The sequence below is a fragment of the Canis lupus genome, chromosome 11 (genome assembly GCF_011100685.1).
Source record: "Canis lupus familiaris isolate Mischka breed German Shepherd chromosome 11, alternate assembly UU_Cfam_GSD_1.0, whole genome shotgun sequence".
Lineage (NCBI taxonomy): Eukaryota > Metazoa > Chordata > Mammalia > Carnivora > Canidae > Canis > Canis lupus.
This window is the reverse complement of record NC_049232.1, coordinates 67,734,102-67,751,608: the sequence shown is the minus strand read 5'-3', so window position 1 is coordinate 67,751,608 and position 17,507 is coordinate 67,734,102. Positions and strand designations below refer to the sequence as shown.

General features: G+C 47.2%; 2 long non-coding RNA genes across 7 annotated transcripts in view; one reads left to right on the top strand and one right to left on the bottom strand.

Moving 5' to 3' along the window:
* Positions 1-4,233, top strand: part of LOC111097885 — a 33,064-nt gene extending 28,831 nt beyond the window's left edge. For all 3 annotated transcript variants that reach the window (XR_005367175.1, XR_005367174.1, XR_005367176.1), the window contains one exon: positions 3,226-4,233. This is a non-coding gene — a long non-coding RNA (uncharacterized LOC111097885). The remainder of the gene's footprint in view (positions 1-3,225) is intronic.
* A 568-nt stretch (positions 4,234-4,801) lies between these two features.
* LOC102155255 lies at positions 4,802-17,256 on the bottom strand. Of its 4 annotated transcripts, XR_005367171.1 has the most exons (8): positions 17,147-17,256; positions 15,546-15,731; positions 12,558-12,765; positions 10,688-10,844; positions 8,039-9,120; positions 6,758-6,959; positions 6,120-6,440; positions 4,802-6,016 (listed from the first exon to the last, which is right to left on the bottom strand). It is a non-coding gene; the product is annotated as an uncharacterized LOC102155255 (long non-coding RNA). The 4 variants fall into 4 exon arrangements; XR_005367169.1 differs by lacking the exon at positions 12,558-12,765; XR_005367172.1 differs by lacking the exon at positions 12,558-12,765 and having other exon boundaries at positions 8,039-8,124; positions 17,147-17,253.
* Between the last annotated feature and the right edge of the window lie 251 nt (positions 17,257-17,507).

Below are 17,507 nucleotides of genomic sequence, written 5' to 3'. Positions count from 1 at the left end.
AAAAGCACAAATTTACTGGTAGAGTTCTAGATCCAGATGATCCTTAGATATTACCTGCTTTAGAAACCTTTTATCTCCTGTCTTCAAGATACTTCAACCTTCTAAGGTCATTTTCTAGATGTATTTAACATAGGTTTTAGCTTAATGTTCCAGCAAGATTCTTAGTGCTTCAAGGCATAGATGATAAATATATCTATAAAGTATTTGGAAAATGTGTTAAAGAACTAGCACAATTAGGTACGTGGCCTGTAAGGCTGCTTCTATTTACAAGATTGCTACTAGGACTCCCAGTTAAACTCGGTGGTGGGCATATGATTGCCCGTGCTCCCTCCTGAAACCCCATTACAGTGGATTTAAATGTTTAAAGGAGGGGAAGTGGCAGAAGAATCCCTTGGGGAAAAAAAAAAAAAAGACGAAGCAGCACAGATTTGGGAGTTGGTGAGCAGAACTACAAAGGCTGTCTTAGCAAGCCAGAGAAAGCTGGAATGCAGCATCTGCTAGGGGAGGGAAAGCCAAGAAGAAGAAACTAGATTCCCTACACAGGACTCCGGAATGGCTCCAGCCAGAGGCAAAAGGAACATGTGAAACAAGAGATCTGCAGTGCCCTTAGCATCACCTCGGTGGCAAGCCAAGAGAAGGGACAGTCCCAACTGGTACAGGCAGTGAGAATTAGCAAGTTTCTAGATCTACTTTGAAAGAGAGCCAACAGGATTTCCTGATGGATGGGACACAAAGAAGAATGACATCTTAGGTTTTTGCCCAAGCAACAAAAGGAGTTGACATCAGTTGGAGGGAAAAAAAAAAAACCCCAGGAGCTACAGGCTTAGGAGAGACTAGGAGTTCGTACGTAGACATGTTAAGTTTGAGGTGCCTATTGGACATCCAAGTGGCAACGGTGAACTGTTATCAGTGGTCAAGAAACATGCCTTCCACGCTTCTGTCTTCCCAGTCTGTTTGCCACCTAGCCTCGTGAAAAGACAGTCTAGCATATAAGTGGTCATGAGATACATAGATGTGCCATTGAGGATCGCCTGCTCCCTCCCCAAGCAAGATCCACCCTTCATTTCTATATGGTCTTGGCTTCGGGCAAGTTTTCCTAGGAATAATCAAATGGTTCACTGCCTGGCTTAATTAAGCCAACAAGAAACAAGATCAGATCCATTCAATTTGTACTCTAAGCAACAGCATCAGTATCTGCGATATTGTCCTCAGCTACGCCCCCAGGATTCCAGCTGAACCAAGCTCATGAGGCCACCAGTGTCCATCTTAGACAAGTGGCTTACTTCCTAGGTTTCTATATCAACATAAAGCATTAATCCACAAGGAGAAGGATGTATGAACAATTGCAAAGATTACCTTGGCCCCCAAAGAGGAAGTCTAGGGTGATTCTCTCATCCATAACAACCCAGGCCCAAGAACTAAGGCTGACCTGGGTGCTTGCCAGGACCAGGATGGGGTTTCCTTAAATACTTCAGGTCACCTGTTAGGGTGTAAACCATTGTGTTTTAGGAGAGAGTGAAGCTGACCGTAGTAGTACAATCCCAAAAGAGAATATAGTGTCCCTGGAAAGAGTTTGGTTTAGGGAGGCCCTGTGAACTGGGATCTCTACCAGTCAGAAAGGACAGGTTCACAGTAGCTCCAACATGGCCTCCTAGCCAACTGGTGTGCCTTTGAGTCTCCAGTTCAGTCCACTTGGAAGGTCTGGAGAGTGTCTAGTTTGTCCCCAGTACAAGCTGGGTCACAACATCCACTTCATAAAAATGGTCAGAGCTGTCTGGCAGAGGCAGGCAGACTCACCAGTTGAGTTTCTTTCACCAGTTTGGGAGACCTACCCCACGCTTTCCCCCTGTAGTACGGCTGAGGGCAGTTCTGAAAGACAGGTCATTAATGCCCATCCTCCCCCTACCTCTCAGCTGCTTTCTTGCTCTCCCTTCACCACCCCTCCCCAAATCTCCCATCCCATGCCAGTGGCCAAAACCACCTTTTATCCAGTCATCTCTTACTCATGCCAACATTTCACCTGGAAGAATCAAGGGAAAAGACATGGACATTTTTATAAATCTTAAGAATTGGAATCCCCCAGGCCTCCCTTTCAGGGCTAGAGGAAGCTGATCAGTAACCAAAAGTAGGATCTGTGGGGAGGTGGCCCTTGACAGCCACAGGGTGGGGGGGGGGGGTGTCAAAGTTCTGATGAAGTTGATCTGTAAGGCAGAGGAAGGGGAAGCCCCCCTTGAATGTGGCCACCCCTACTGTGGAATGGGCAGGTCAGCTTACAGCCGAAGTTACAAGGCTGGCACACAACAGTAGCCTCCACGTCAAGAGCAGAGTTTTGGTCAGGAGCTGATCCCCACTAGGTCTCAGAACCAGTTTTTGCCAACAGACATTTAAGTGACCGACCCAGACAGTTCATAGGCAAGCCCGATGTTTCCATGGCTTAAGGCACATCTTTGGGCAGTCTGCACTTTCCCCAAGTGGAACCATCAGACAGCTAGGCCCTTGGCAACAGCCCACGAGCCTGAGATCCACCCAGTGAGTGGGGGGACATCCACTTCCAGCTCCACCGAGGAGACTGAGGGTGAGCACCTATACCAGCTCAGACCCTGCCAGGTTTCTCTTTACCTAAAACCTCATCAAGCCTGAGCCAGGCAAAAACAGAAGGCACCACTGGGCCAGTATCTTCAGCTCCAGGTGGGGACCAAGGGGGAGGGAAGTTAAGTTTCCATAGGGAAATGTGTGCTTCTCCCCCAAGTAAAGACAAGATGCTGCTGAGGTCAGGACAGCTGTGTTCTTGAATAGATCAAGTCTATTTTGGGCTCTTTTATTAGTCTGAGTCCAAGTTGACTAACCCCAAAATGGCGATTTGGGGACTGAGCATCTCAAGGCCTTCATGGGTCAGTTATTCCAACTCCCTATAAGCTCAGCAGGCTGAGAGCAGCTTTCCAAAATGGGTCTAGTTGGAGGCATCTCAGCTGATGTGGCCACAAGTCCCAAACCAATGGCAACTCTAGGTAAAAGCGTGTCACTTTGTTAGAGGCTCCAGTTTGCAGAGTCAGACTTCTCTCCAATGTGAAGGAATCAAAGGTGTCAGGGCTCCTTTTGATGGAGGTAGAAGTTGGGGGTGGGGAATGCTATCTCTGCCCTTGGAGTGCCAGAGATTCAATGTTCTGCACCCACCTGTATAGACTTAAGAAACTACTTGGCATCAAGCCCCCTGAATTTTTTCAGGTTTGTCAGCTGTACCTGCTGCCAGAAGTGTGTAACACATGTCAGGGCCGTGGAGACCGAGGCTTCTGACTGCTGAACCGACAGGGCATCGACGTGGTGAAGACTTCGGCCATCAGAGAGTAGAGGCTCTCCTGCCGAATTCTGACCCGCCTACTGGCAGCGGAGGTGGTCCCACCAGCCTTCTTTATATAGAGCTCTTTCCCGATCAGGCTAATCCTCTCTGGGATGGGCAAGGACAAGCATAACAACCCTTAGAGGATGCAGCAAGAGTGGTTCTAAGTGGAGGGATTTATGGCAACACAGGCCCACCCCAAGGAGAGAGGCCTCAAAGAAACAACCTAGCCTCACATCTAAAGGAACTAAAACAAAAGCTCTAAAAGGAGCTAAACAAAACCCAAACCCAGCAAAGGAAATAGAAACTAGAGCAGAAATGACAAACTAAAAAACCCAGTAGATCAATGAAACCAGGAGCTGGTTGAGATGATCAACAAAAGTGGATAAACCTCTAGCTAGACTCAAAAACAAACAAAAAAAACCCAAAAAACTCAAAGTCCTTAATGAAAGAAGAAAAACCACCAGCAAGACAATTTTAAGAATGTTACAAAAACCTATAGGCCAACACATTGGAAAACTTAAATGGATAAATTCCTAGAAACCTACCAGAACTAAAGCACAGGCAATATAGCTTCTGACCTCAGCCATAGCAACCTTTTTCTAGGTCTGAGACAAGCAAAATAAACTATTAGGAATACATCAAAATAAAGTTTTACACAGCAACAGGATCGGGGAAGGTATTGGCAAGTGACCTGATAAAGGGATAGGATCTAAGATATATAAGGAACTGATACAACACCCAAGAAATCATCCAGTTAAAAGACAAGCAAAAATACACGAACAAGAACAGCTGGGTGGCTCAGTGGTTGAGCGTCTGCCTTTGGCTCATGATCCCGGGGTTCTGGAATCGAGTCCTGCATCAGGCTCCCTGCAAGGAACTTGCTTTTCCCTCTCCCCTACCCCTCTCTCATGAATAAAATATTAAAAAGAATACACAGACGTTTCTCCAAAGATCTATAGATGGCCAACAGACCTAGAAGATGCTCAATATCAGGAAACTGCAAAGCAAAAACCACAATGAGCTCACCTCACACCTGTCAGAATGGATAAAATCAAAAACCCAAGAAATAGAGGCACATCAGTGGGTTAAGCATTTGACTCGGTTTCGGCTCAGGTCATGGGATCAAGCCCCCAGTTGGGCTCCACACTGAGTGTGGTGCTGGAGATTCCCCTCTTCCCATTTCACTCTGCCCCTTCCCTTACATCCCTTCCCACCATCCCCCCCACCCCGGCCATCACCTGTGCACATGCACACTCTCAAAGAGAAAAAACACATGTACACAAACATGTTGGTGAGGATGTGGAGAAAATGGAATCCTTTCGCACCGTTAGGAGTGCAAAGTGGTGCAGTCACTGGAAAATTGTGTGGAGTTTCCTTAAAAGTAGAACTACTCTATGATCCAGTAATCCCACTATGGGGTATATACCCAAAGAATACAAAGACACTGAATCAAAAGGGATATAATGTGCCCCTATGTTTATTGCAACATTATTTACAACAGCCAAGATGTGCAAACAGCCCACAATTCTTACAATCAGGTGTAGACACAATGAAAAGCATACTGGGTCCGCCCAAAGGGCCCCGTACACAAGACCACATTGGTTTCCCTTCCAGCTGTGACCTTGAAACCCCATCCAGGCATCCTTTCCTGCCCATGACCAAGTAGGATGGGGACGCCGGTGCCTGTAGCCAACAGAGCCACCATCCTGCTCCCACCCACGGCTCCATAGCATACATGGCTTTTTCCTTAAAGTGGCCAGTGGGAGGGATCCATGGGGAAAACTGAAGGGGAGACACCAGCTCTTACCAGTAAGCGAAGCCCATGTGCTCTGTTTCCAGCAGCCCATCAACTGCTCATAGCATCTCCCACTGGAAGGGTGAGCAACCACCCAAAGGACTATTGGGGCTTCGTGTTTACATCCTACCTCCCACCACACAGTCCCATTCACAAGTAGAACACGGAGAGACTCTTCACCCACCAGCAGAAGGTGACAGCACCTGCCACCGAGTCCCAGGATATTTGCTTCTCCTACCCCCTAACCCAGCCTACAAGGGATCAGTCCTTGCTTTCCCAGAAAAGCTAGGTCTTAGCATCCCACTCTCCTTACCAAAACTGTCAAGGACAGTGGGAGGTCTGGAGACTTTACCTTACTTGCCAGTGAACAAGTAGACCTGCCACATTCCACGTGCTCCCCAGCAGGAGCTTCAGTTGCGTGGGTCCCCTTTGCCCCCCGAGTCCCCTGGCAGCCATGTGGAACAGGCTTAGGCTGGACACAGAGTGGCTGTTGCAGCTGGAGAACCCTAATCCTAGGAAACCCCACTAATTTAAAGGGGCTAAAGAGAGGTCTGATTTTAGCCACCTATCAGAATAGCATTTCCTCAAGAGTATTCGGGAGGGATCTTAGTTTTCAGGGCCTTTAAAGTGAAGATCCTGGCAAGATGAGGGTCTTTGCCAGTAAAGGGACCACAGTCTACCTTTCCCCACTGTTCTCCCCTCCCACATCTTGCTGTAATCTCAAACGCCAACCTTCGAGTTGGTCCAGCTAAAACCCAGAGCCCTTTTTGTTTTCTACCAGCTTTGTGGTAGGGTTCTGAAAGATGGCCTCCTTGTGCAGGAAATTCCAGGTTTTCTTTGAGGGTTTGGTGCCTTGGCTTGCTCAGTGCTGTGGGTGGAACCTGTGGAAGCAAGTGTACATCACGAGCGAGGTAACAGACCTTCCCCTTTCCCAGGGGAGGTTCTCCTTCCCCAGCCTCCAGTGGGAAGAGCCAAGGGACCTACCTTGTCCTGGCAATTGCTCCTTCCCCCCTCCCTCCCAAATGAGGGGTTCTTTCGGTCTTCAGGGTCCTGGTCCCCACTAAATTTCCTCAAAGTCCAGGATCGAGGCCCTTAGAGTCTGGGGTCTGTCAGGAATGTCTGCTGGTTTGGTGGGAGAGCAGAGGAAACGAGGTCACACGGGCCTGGTATCTTGACTGGCAGAGAAGGGTTGAGGGGGAGGTTGTGCAAAAGCAGCTCACTCTTCCAGGTTCTCATTGAAGTCTAGACTCAGGCCTCAGTTTCCCCACATTGGTCTTGAGAAGCTCTCCGAGGATTAAGGTTATCCTAAGAAATGAGGATTTGAAGCCAGTTGGGAGAGTGAAGGAGAAAAAAAAACCAGATTTTTATCACCATAATTTAAGTGCCATCATCACTCCAAGAGGGTTTTTCCTGAGCAGGAAATGAAAATTGCATAAGCTATTGAAGGACTGAAGTTCGGTTACACCATGAAAGGACAGACCCACTACAAGCGTCAAGTCTCCCACCTGGGACTCTAAACTTGGTCTCTCAAAAGCACAGAAACCCCGCCGCCCTGGAAGCCAACAGGTGAAACCAAGTGCCAGGTATCAGTGGACAGTCACGCTTCATAGTTTCACACTTACCTGGAAAGCCCTTCCAAGCTGCTGGGCACGCAGATTCCCTCCAGCCATGTCCCCTTGGGTTCAGGGGCAAAGCCAGTTGTGTCTAGTCAAGCCTCCTGCTCCTTGGGAGTCTTCTCAAATGGGACAGGATTGGAAGCACCTGGAGTGACTTAGCCAAACCTTGAGGGTCAGCTCCATGTGTTTGACTTTATGCCCAAAGACCCTACAAATGGAAGGAGAACAGTTCTCAGTGGCAGGGGATTTCTGCTCCCAAGGGACACTGGGCAGTGACCCAAGACAGGGCTGTTATTACAACATGGAGCGGAATGCTACTGACATCTAGTGGGTAGAGACCGGAGACACTGCCAAGCGTCCTTAGTACACAGAACAGGCCCCACAGCAGAGTGATCCAGCCCCAATACCAGTGGTGCTGAGGAGAGACCATGAAAAAGGTAGGCGGATGGGTGTTTAAGGCACAGAACCCTCATCCAGACTCTTCATACAGGTGCGTAGAGTTTAAATAGCATCTCGTATTAGGCTTAAAGATGTAGATTAAAAAAAAAAAAAAAACTTTGACACTCCAATTGCTGCCTCTAGCAGAAAACTGCCTTCCTGATTCAAAATAGAACTGGACACTTTTTTTTTTTTTTTTTTTTAGAACTTGACACTTTCCATTTGGGATTGTAGCTCTTTTGGATTATTAGCCCATGCTCTCAGGATTTCTCCCTTGTTTTTGATTACTCCCTGAAGAGGATTCCTGGGGGGCCTCAGTGGCATCTGGGCAACCATCATCAGGGCCCACTCGTGCGGACTCTCAGTGGGGTGCACCCCTGCTGGCCTCGGTTCGTCTGACCCACCCCCACTGGCTTCAGTGCTGAAGGCCTTGCCACCCCCTTGTCCTCTGGCTTCCGACGAAGTCACTGGTCTCTGCTCAGCTGTGCTTCCTAACAACGGGGGCCAGTCCAGGTGCAACCCTCCCTTACTGGAGGGTTGCCCTTCTGAAGCCGTGAGGAGGGGTCTCCTGCTCCCCAACACTCCAGAGCCCGGGGCTATGGGGGAGAAAGGGGGTCCACCAAGCTTCTCTCCGCCTTCCTGAGCCCTGTCACCAGCCCTGCTAGCTGGGGGCACTTTCCTAGCCCAGGATCATAGAGGTTACGGACAAGTCCCCTTGGTTCTCTGCACCCCACCTCTCCCACCAAAGCTTGTCTGGGGCTTCTGTTGGGACCCGACTCCTCAGCACCAGGGCGGGGGTGGGGGGTGGCAGCCCAAGGAAGAAGCTCCGGGTCACCCAGGAACACTCACCAACATAGAATGCGCGTAGAATGCTCTCCCAGTTCCCAGCCCAACTCAGGCCTGCCTTTGGGATTAGAAGCAGCTTTTCCCATGTCCTGTGTTAATAAAGCAACACGATCTGGACGAGGGCCCCTGGGAGGGTCCAGAGTCCAAAACAAGGGGTCATGCTTTGGCTTCCAATCTTTCTGAGCTCCATAATTGGAAGCCCCGAGGGCGGGGAAACAGCCGCTCATGCGTTTGTGATGTGGTGGCAAGAGGTAGAGGAGGAGGACACAGATGGGGTGGGGACGCCACCTGCACCGCGCGCTGACACCCAGGGGTCCTGCTGCTGACCATGGCGAGCGGTTGTGTTAGGAGCCTGGAGAGCTTCATACTCTTCTGAGAAAAGCCAGGAACCTGGAGACGTTCTCAAAACATCTTGATTTTAAGTAAGGCCAAGCTCCTGCGGCCCAAGTGAGCCACGTGTGCAGGCCCGCTCTGTCCTGTGCGCTGCAGGGCGGCCCAGAGCCAGGCTGATCCCACCCAGGTGCGTGCAGAGGAGAGCAGGGCTGCTGAGCTTCCAGACGCGGGGATGAAGCTCACCCATCGGGAGTCGGGAATCTCGCTGCCAGCGGCCTGGAGCCCATACCCCCCGCTGCTTGACTCCCGGGCTCCCAAGGCCTAGGCTCCTGTGCTTAAGTACCTGCCTCCAGATGCGCCCTGCCTGGCGCCTTGACTACAGGCTACAGGTGCAGCAACTGACCCCGGCTGTGTGGACCCCAGGTGCGGACCCCTGAGTGTGGCTGATTGGCTCAGGAGCCTTCTAGGAGCCAGTCTCCGAGGCAGAGGGATTCTGCTTCTCTCTGTAGGGTACAGGTGCACCTGGGCTTAAATTGGAAGTATCTTCTGCATGAAAAAGTTCTGCTTTTTTTTTTTTTTCATTTTAAAGGAAAATATGTCCCATTCATATGTTAAGCCTTTGGCTGCATATATATGAGTCCTTGAAAAATAGTGTGTTTTGCATGAATTAAAACTTTATGTCAATGGTGCCTGTCATGCTGTGCTTTTCCTTCTGCAAGTGCTTTTTCCCATTCATATCCCTGGCTGTAAAACTGGAATAAATAGAAATGGGTAAAGTCATCATCATACTGGAATTTTCCTTTATATATCCTGGTAAAATACACGTAACATGAAGTTTACCACCGCAGCTATTTTCAAGTGTACCATTTAGTGGTATTAAATACAGTTCGCGATGTTGTACAGTCATCACCGCTATCCATCTGCAGGTGCTTTTCAGCTGACAATACTAAAACTCTGTGTCCATCAGTATAGACTATTTTAACTCAGAAAATTACAGATTAAATAACGAAATACAAGGATATTTTTATATAAGGAAAATTTAAATAATCACTACTCCTAATCCAAGCATAGTAGAGAGAGAGAACTATGAAAATAGCATATATTCACTATTCTGGGGGTACAAATACCTGTGGTCATGTTTTAGACCACAAAGAAATAATCCATTAATTCTGTGATTATAGAATATTAAGAAACTGAAAACTTTGATTTAATCTTTTTAAAAAAATTTTCTAAGCTCTAGGTGTTAAGTCACAGTAGTATTAAATGGGAAACCTTGAGACATTATAGCCTTGTCCATACAAGTATTTTGACAATTAGGAGTTCAGGGAGACTTCCAGGGAGACTTCCTGGTGCTTAACACGTCCTATGCACATCCTGCTCAGAGATGACTGTCCCCATAAATGACAGGGCTCAGGAGGGGGGTGTTGAAAGCCTGCTTATCCAAATGTCTGTAAGCTAGAACCAACTGCAGACTTCCTGCTCCTCATGGGATGCGACCTTTCTGTTCATCAATGGGACTAATTGTTTAAAGGAATGCAGTCTGTTCAGTTGAACTAATCAAGCATTAACCAAAAAACAGGTGAATCACTAAATAGGCAGTGGAGAAAAAACAAAACAGAAAATTCATATATGTAGCCAAGGACAAAAGGGAATTTCATATAAAAATAAGACAATATATCCAGGCACTGGGGAAGGGTAGACTTTTAATAAAGGAGGTTGCCTTGACTGATGCGGCTCATGAGAAAAGAGAACACTAGGATAAGCTCCAAATGGATCAGAGAGTTATATGTAAGTGGAGAAAACCAGAAGAACTAGAAACAATAAAGGAAAATATTGATAAAATTGATTGCACCAAAAAAAATCAGAAAACTTTTGCATGACAAAATATGCGATATGAAAAGCCAAACCCGACAAACTGAGAAAAAATGTTGGCAGTATATCACAAAGTGTGAATACCCCTAATGCTCTTAGAAGCTTTTAAAACTCGGGGCACCTGGGTGGCTCAGGGGTTGAGCATCTGCCTTTGGCTCAGGGCGTGATTCCGGGGTCCTGGGATCCCTGGGACTCCCCGCAGGGAGCCTGCTTCTCCCTCTGCCTGTGTCTCTGCCTCTCTCTGTGTGTCTCATGAATAAATAAATAAAATGTTAAAAAAGAGAAACTTTTAAAATTCGAAAAGAAAATTTGAAAACAGGGTAGGGGAAAATGGGGAAGAAGTAGGAAGATCACAGAAGAATAAATGCAAATGACCTTTAAATATGAAGAAATGCTCACTCAGAGGAGAAATGCAAGTGAAAACTATCCCGAGATACAACTTCTTACCCATCCAATTGGCAAAAACTCCCCAGTGTGACAATCTGCTGCGCTGGTGAGGCAGGGGGCAGACAGGTGCTCCCAAAAACCATCAGTGGTGGTCAGGGAAGGGGGGGCACTTTCCCTGGAGAGTCACATGAACTGGCCAGCAGGATCACAGCCCCACCTGTTGCAAACATCAGAAAAAGAAGCAGATGTTCTTTGTCTTTGAAGTCAAACGCAGTAGAAAGCGTTTGACATTTTTCTTTTCTCATCTCCTGTAAGTCACTGGAGATAAAGTATCTAGGTCTTCTCACTTATTTTTCCTGGACTTTTTTGGAGTCACTTACCGATGGATTACAGAGCACTGCGTCAAGATGACAAAGAGAGCCCCAAATCCACTAGAGTATGGGAAGGTGGTCAAGAATATTTGTCAATGACGGGCACTGAGGGGGGCACTTGATGGGATGAGCACTGGGTGTTATTTTATATGTTGGCAAATTGAACACCAATAAAAAATAAATTTATAAAAAAAAAGAATATTTGTCAATGAGAATATTTTTCAAGTGACCCCAAACCGGTCACTTGCTCCTTCCAGAATGAAAGGTGTTACAGTGGCGACATCTAGTGGCCACCATCTTAACCAAATGACTAAATGAAGCATCACCAATAGTGGTACAGAATCTGAGATGTTGTGTCTCTTTTGTGATGCAATATGAAGTAAACTGCATTGCCTGCGACAAATTCTTGCCAGAAAATGTTTAACTTGATGTTAATCAAGCCTTCAGCCCTAGTTCCCAGCAATAGGTTACAAGAACAGGTTAGTAAGCGCTACGGGGAAACAAAATTCCAGAAGGTAGAGTATTAAAAACAAAAACAAAAACAAAAACCTGGCCCGTTCTCTTAAAAAAGTCAATATCATGGGGGAGAGGCTGTGTGTGTGCAGAAATCAAAGATGTAGGAAAAAATAGTAGGAGGAGAGCTCCCATGATACTAGTGATCATGGATTTGTTACTCGAAGTTTCTGATAATGGCTCACTATAGCCAATACGGTTGCATTTTTTGGTAGATGAGGTGAAGAACTGCCTGGTGCCTACATCTGACAAAATCCCAGAAAGCTCCAGGACATTACCCATGAGTTCGGAGTTGAAAGAAACTTTTCTAAACTATCAATTATAAAATTATCGTCACATCAAAAAGTGATCAGAGCGTGTGCAACCAACCTCAAGGAGGAAAAAAAGTATTACAGAGATGTGTCAGGGAGTTAATTAATACAAATACTTTACTTTTCTGCATTTTGTGATGTTCGAGGTATATTTTAGCTTTGTAAAATTCGTGATTCATTGTGATTTATTTTCTCACTCTCAGTGAGTACTCATTTTGGTGTCTAATTTTGCTTGAGTAATTTTGAATTTTGTTAAGAAGGTCCCTCGAATTATATAAGGTTCAGGCCCCACAAAACTTTGATTCTGAATGTGATGTTCAATAGGGTGCGCTCTCTCTCTCTCTCTCTCTCTCTCTCTCTCTCTGAGCCTGGAGAGTGAGGAGGTCTGGTGGGGAAGGGGCAGTAAGGATGCTAGAGAAGTGAACAGAGGGTAAGCCACAACAGGTGGCTAATGGGGCTTTTCTCTGGCAGGAAACAGGGAGCCAAGAAGAGCCTCAGGCAAGGGAGTGGTGTGATCAGAACTTCCCTGAGGCCTGTAGAGGAAGCTTTGGGACCGGGGAGACCTAGGGCCACCTCACCCAAGAGTCCAGGTGAGAAAGGGTGACGACAGATTTTCAACAGCTGGGGATCCAGCCACATGCTGCACTTTGCCGGAATTTCAAGAGAGACCGTGGCAAGAAGGTTGCTTAAAACCTGCTAAATATTCCCCCTTAAAATGTTTATTTAGGTACATACTTGGATCTTTCTGTCCCCGTTAGATATCTCCGTAGAAACAATTCATTATATGATCCCTCGTATAATCAGTTTAATCAATTTAATCAGTTTGCTAACAGTTTTTCAAACTGGTGTGTACACATCGGAGTTCACTTCACTTAGAAGCAATATTCTAAGGGTGCCTTCACTCAAGCATCAGACCACGTTTTGGGGTGACCCAGCACACAACCTTAAAAAAAAAAAAAAAAGCGCTCACAGCACAGCTTGGAAATCAAGTTAGAGCACCACGTGTACGTGCGTTTCACCCAGGGGCCCAGTGTTGCTGCTGCTGCTACCACGGTCAACCTGGGCTGACTCCCCATTTTATTTAAACACAAAACAAAACAAAAAACTACCTAGTGCTATTGACTTGAAATGCCTTTTTGTTCTGAGATTTCCCCAAGTTTCCACTAAGCCATTTCCAATGGACACAGATACTCATTCCCTCTCTTTTTTCTTTAAGTAAGTCTCACACCCAACCTGGGGCCTGAACTCACAGCCCTGAGGTCAAGAGTCACACGTTCTCCCCACTGAGCCCGCCAGGCGCCCCGAGAAGCAGCTGCTCTCAATAGCATCTCTCCCCTCCATCTACTGAACGAGCCTCCACCGGCAGCCGCTGTTTGGGGGGGCACTCGGGGTACAGATTATAAAACAACTGCTTTGAGAGGATTATCGGTTACACAGTAGTGTTGTGCGATACTTGGATTCAGCAGCTAAATGCGTCTCTGGCCTTTATTTCTCAAATGCCAGGATCTTTAAAGGTTTTGATTAGACGTGAGCAAACGAGAAGGATAAGGAACCCTTGCACAGAAAAACCAAACGCGAGGCCTTTGCTGTGGATTCTCGGATCATGTTTTTAAATCAAGACTTTCATACTCATTAGCCTGTTATAATACGAATAGAGACACTGTTCTGTTTCAAATACCGGGTTGGAGAGTGAGCACTTGTATTGAACAGAATTATTCATGGTGCACAAGGAATACATGGTGAGATGCTGAATTGTTTGTTTGAGATGCTGAATTATATGCCATTTTAACCAGGTGGACAACATCTAGACTGATCAAAACTCTGGGGGATCTGTACATGGCCTTATACGGAGGGGGGGAGCTCGAATGTGAATCAACATGCGTTCTCTGCATACCGCCCCGCCACCGCCCCCAAATTAAGTGGGTCATTCTCGTGGGACGGTGTCCGAAGCTGAAAGCAGACAATGCTTGCAGGACGCCCCTGGCTCATCGGGCTGAGCCCGCTGGCCTGAGATGTGCAAAGCATGTGAGAGGCCGGGGGTGGCTGCAGGCCCAGGAAGACAAGATCGGAACTTCGTGCAAGGAGCCAGAGGCAGTGCCGTGTCTCTAACCCTCTCCTGTTTGTACACGGTGTCCTCATCGATAAGGGAGCACTTCATAAAACACACCTTTATACACCAGGGGTTACGTTAGGCCACAAACAGTCTTAAGTCTGAAATTAGAATGTCCGCTTCAATATATTTGCCAACATTTTGATGTTCATTGCAAGGACAGGTCTTACCTCTCTCCCCAGCTCTGGCCAACTGCAGACTCAGCCAAGTGCCTTTCTCTCTTTTTTCCTCCTGCAGATCCCTAAGAGCGCCTCCCGGCCTCTGTGAGGCTGGGGTGCACGGAGGGAGAAGTGAGAAGCTTGGCTGATCCTACATAAGATAGCTTTGGGGTCTCCGGGCTTGGCAGGAGGTTAGAGCTGACCCTTCCTGGTGCGGGTTCCCCCGAGAGGTTGACCTGGATACCACCCCATGCTGTAGCCAGTGCTCCTTTGACCTGCTTCTTCCTGTCTATACCTCATCCCCCAAGCTGTCCCCACCCAGCATCTTCCTATAATAGGTCCCAGAATCTTCCCTGGAAGGCCATCCTCTTGGGCAGGGTTCTCATTAATCCTGGCCTATATTTTCTGCAACCATTTCTGAGAACCTGTGGGCTTTGCCCTGCCAACGCAACTACTTGGCCAGCGCACACTCCACTGTGCCCCATGGCCACTTTGGCTTTTTCAGCTATGAGTCAGAAACTGGTTCTGTGGGTCCCCGAGAGCAGAGAGCAAGTGTTCAGATCCATCAGATGGACCCTCTTCCATCCCTGAAGGAGACCTTTGCCCTCAGTTACTGAGAGGTGATTGCTAAGCCCTTAGAATATCCCACCTGATAGGGGTGCTTTTGTGTCTTAGGAGCCTTGGGCCACACCGGATAGTCTAACGGTGCAATTTATGATGGGGGTTTTGGGCCACACAGCATCAGCTCGACCTCCAGAGGGGCTGGAGACGGAAGGTCGGCCATACAGTCTCCCGACCACATCTGCACGATGAAGCTCTAATAAAAACTCTGAGCACCAAGGCTCAGGTGAGCTGCTCTGGTTGGCAATGCTCCATGCATATTGTCACACCTTAGTGCCACCCGTGGCTCCACTGGGAGAGGACAAGTGCAGGCTCTGCCCTATTTCCCTTGGATGATTGTAATCTGTATCCTTCTGCTGTAATAAAGTATAACTGTGAAAAAAAAAAAAAGTATAACTGAGGATAGCAGCTTTCATTGGATTCTGGAAGTCTTATGAGTTAGCCAACCTGCGAGTCATCTTGGGAACTCCCCAAACTCATCATCTGTGTCAAAAGTGAGGGTCTTGCAGGTGGTCTCCCTTACACCGCAAATTTCTTGCACAGGCAGCTGTTCCAAAGGGTTTTTTGAATAATGGAAAAAAATGAAGGAATTTATAAATAGCCGCAGAGGGGATCCCTGGGTGGCGCAGCGGTTTGGCGCCTGCCTTTGGCCCAGGGCGCGATCCTGGAGACCCGGGATCGAATCCCACATCGGGCTTCCGGTGCATGGAGCCTGCTTCTTCTCCCTCTGCCTGTGTCTCTGCCTCTCTCTCTCTCTGTGACTATCATAAATAAAGAAAAATTAAAAAAAAATTTAAAAAAATAAATACCCGCAGAGGAAGCCATGCCACTTACCTCAGGGTAGTGTTTTCTCAAATACGGCATGATAAAGTTTGGTGTTCACATGACTTGCATGACAAAATTAGACTTCTTAATGCTGTGGGTTTTCTTCCAAAGTACACTTGGACTTTTCTGGTCACATCTTAAATATAATTCAATTGCCACACTACTTCAAAATCCAAATGCCAAGCAGTTTTCTGCCTGAAGAGGGGGAATAAGAGCAATGTTAGAAAACTCTACAGGAAAAAAAAAAAGAAAAAAGAAAAAAAAAGAAAAAAAAAGAAAACTCTACAGGGACCCCTGGGTGGCTCAGTAGTTGAGCGTCTGTCTTCGGCTCAGGTCATGACCCTGGGGTCCTGGGTTCGAGTCCTGCATCGGGCTCCCCTTGAGGAGCCTGCTTCTCCCTCTGCCTGTGTCTCTGCCTCTCTGTGTATGTTTCTCATGAATAAATAAAATAAAATCTTAAAAAAGAATAGAAAACTCTTTACAGACCACAGGCAGGCTTTGAGGCTGGCCTGGAAGGGAGGTGTACCTTCCTCCAAAGCTACTCCAGTGTGGACACCCAGGGGGCAGCTGGCCACAGGAAAGGCAAACCCTCCATCCGCGCTTGGCAAACACTTCACAGTCAGGAACGACCACTCCAAAAAATCTCGGGAGCATAAAACTGCTGCCCGTGGACAAAATGAGGTCCCCTGTCAGGGTGAGACCATGTTATTTGTGACCTCAGAGAAGGATCAAGCCTAGAGATGTAACTTTGAGGGCTTCCTCCCTGCTCTCCTTCCTTTGGGGATGAAAGGAAAGGTCCTCTCTGTCTCCTTTAGCACCTTGGACCTCAGGGACAGGTTACTTGCCACAGACATTTCAGGGCTGCCATGTCCTCCCACCATGTGTCCAAGAGTGAACAGCTGTGAGGCAGTAGCCATAGGATCATATGAGAGAACAGAGCGTTCGTTCGTATGGTGAGGAGGCCCAGACATGGAGCAAAGAGCATCGTATTCCTGATGCCTATCAGCTTCGAGATGGTCTATCTGAGTTCTTCCAGGAGGCAATCCTGGCCTCAGAAATCACATTATCCAAGACCTAGGATCACAGCCCTTTCAACTCTCAGGTCCCCAGTTGAGTGATATGCTTTTGATCAGATCTCCTCAGGCAATGCAATATTTTACTTCCGATTCCCATACTCTTTCCAAGAATTCTCACTTCAGTCCCAGAAGTTTAAAGTCATCTTCCACCTTCAAACTTCCCAGTGTGTCCTTTCCTCATTCTTGTATTGGGTGCTGCCTTCTAGCCCTTGAAGTTCTAGAGAACACCGGCTTGCACCTCCTCCTACAGTCTGCGGAAGTCCAAAGCTTCCTCAACATTCCCTACAAGTCCCCAGGCGGGTATGTCCTCAAATCCACTCGGCTTCCGGCCTCCTTGTATTTCTCTGCTCAGCTGCTTCTCCATTTTCACAGAATTCCCATGTTCACAAACAATTTTAAATATTTTTGGTTTCCTCCAAAATGTGGAGCAAGTTCAGTGATGGAAGCCACCTCACCCTGACCTTGAACACATCACCATTCTCAAAAATATCCTTTAAATTACCAACTACACAAAAGGCCCCCATCTCATCCTACCATCTCTCTCCATCCTTTCTTCTCCAACTTGTCCCAACGTGTTTCATTCTTTCTTGCAACAGAGCAATTTAATCATCCTGAGTCTCATTCTCCACCAATCAAGACATTTTCCTAAACAAAGTTCTCTCCCTGAAAAGAATCCTGTGTAGGCAATTAAAGTGTTTTTAAATTAATTTTATAAGGAACACTTTGGGCACTACTGGGTTCAATCGACCAATCAATGATTATCCCTGCAGATCATTCATTCATGGAAATGGACACTGTTTTATACTGGGCTCCGTGCTGGGTTCCCTGGAGACAGACTCTGAGACAGTAGTAGAAGGTTTGTCGAGGAGTGTACTTAGAAGTACCCCCATGAGGA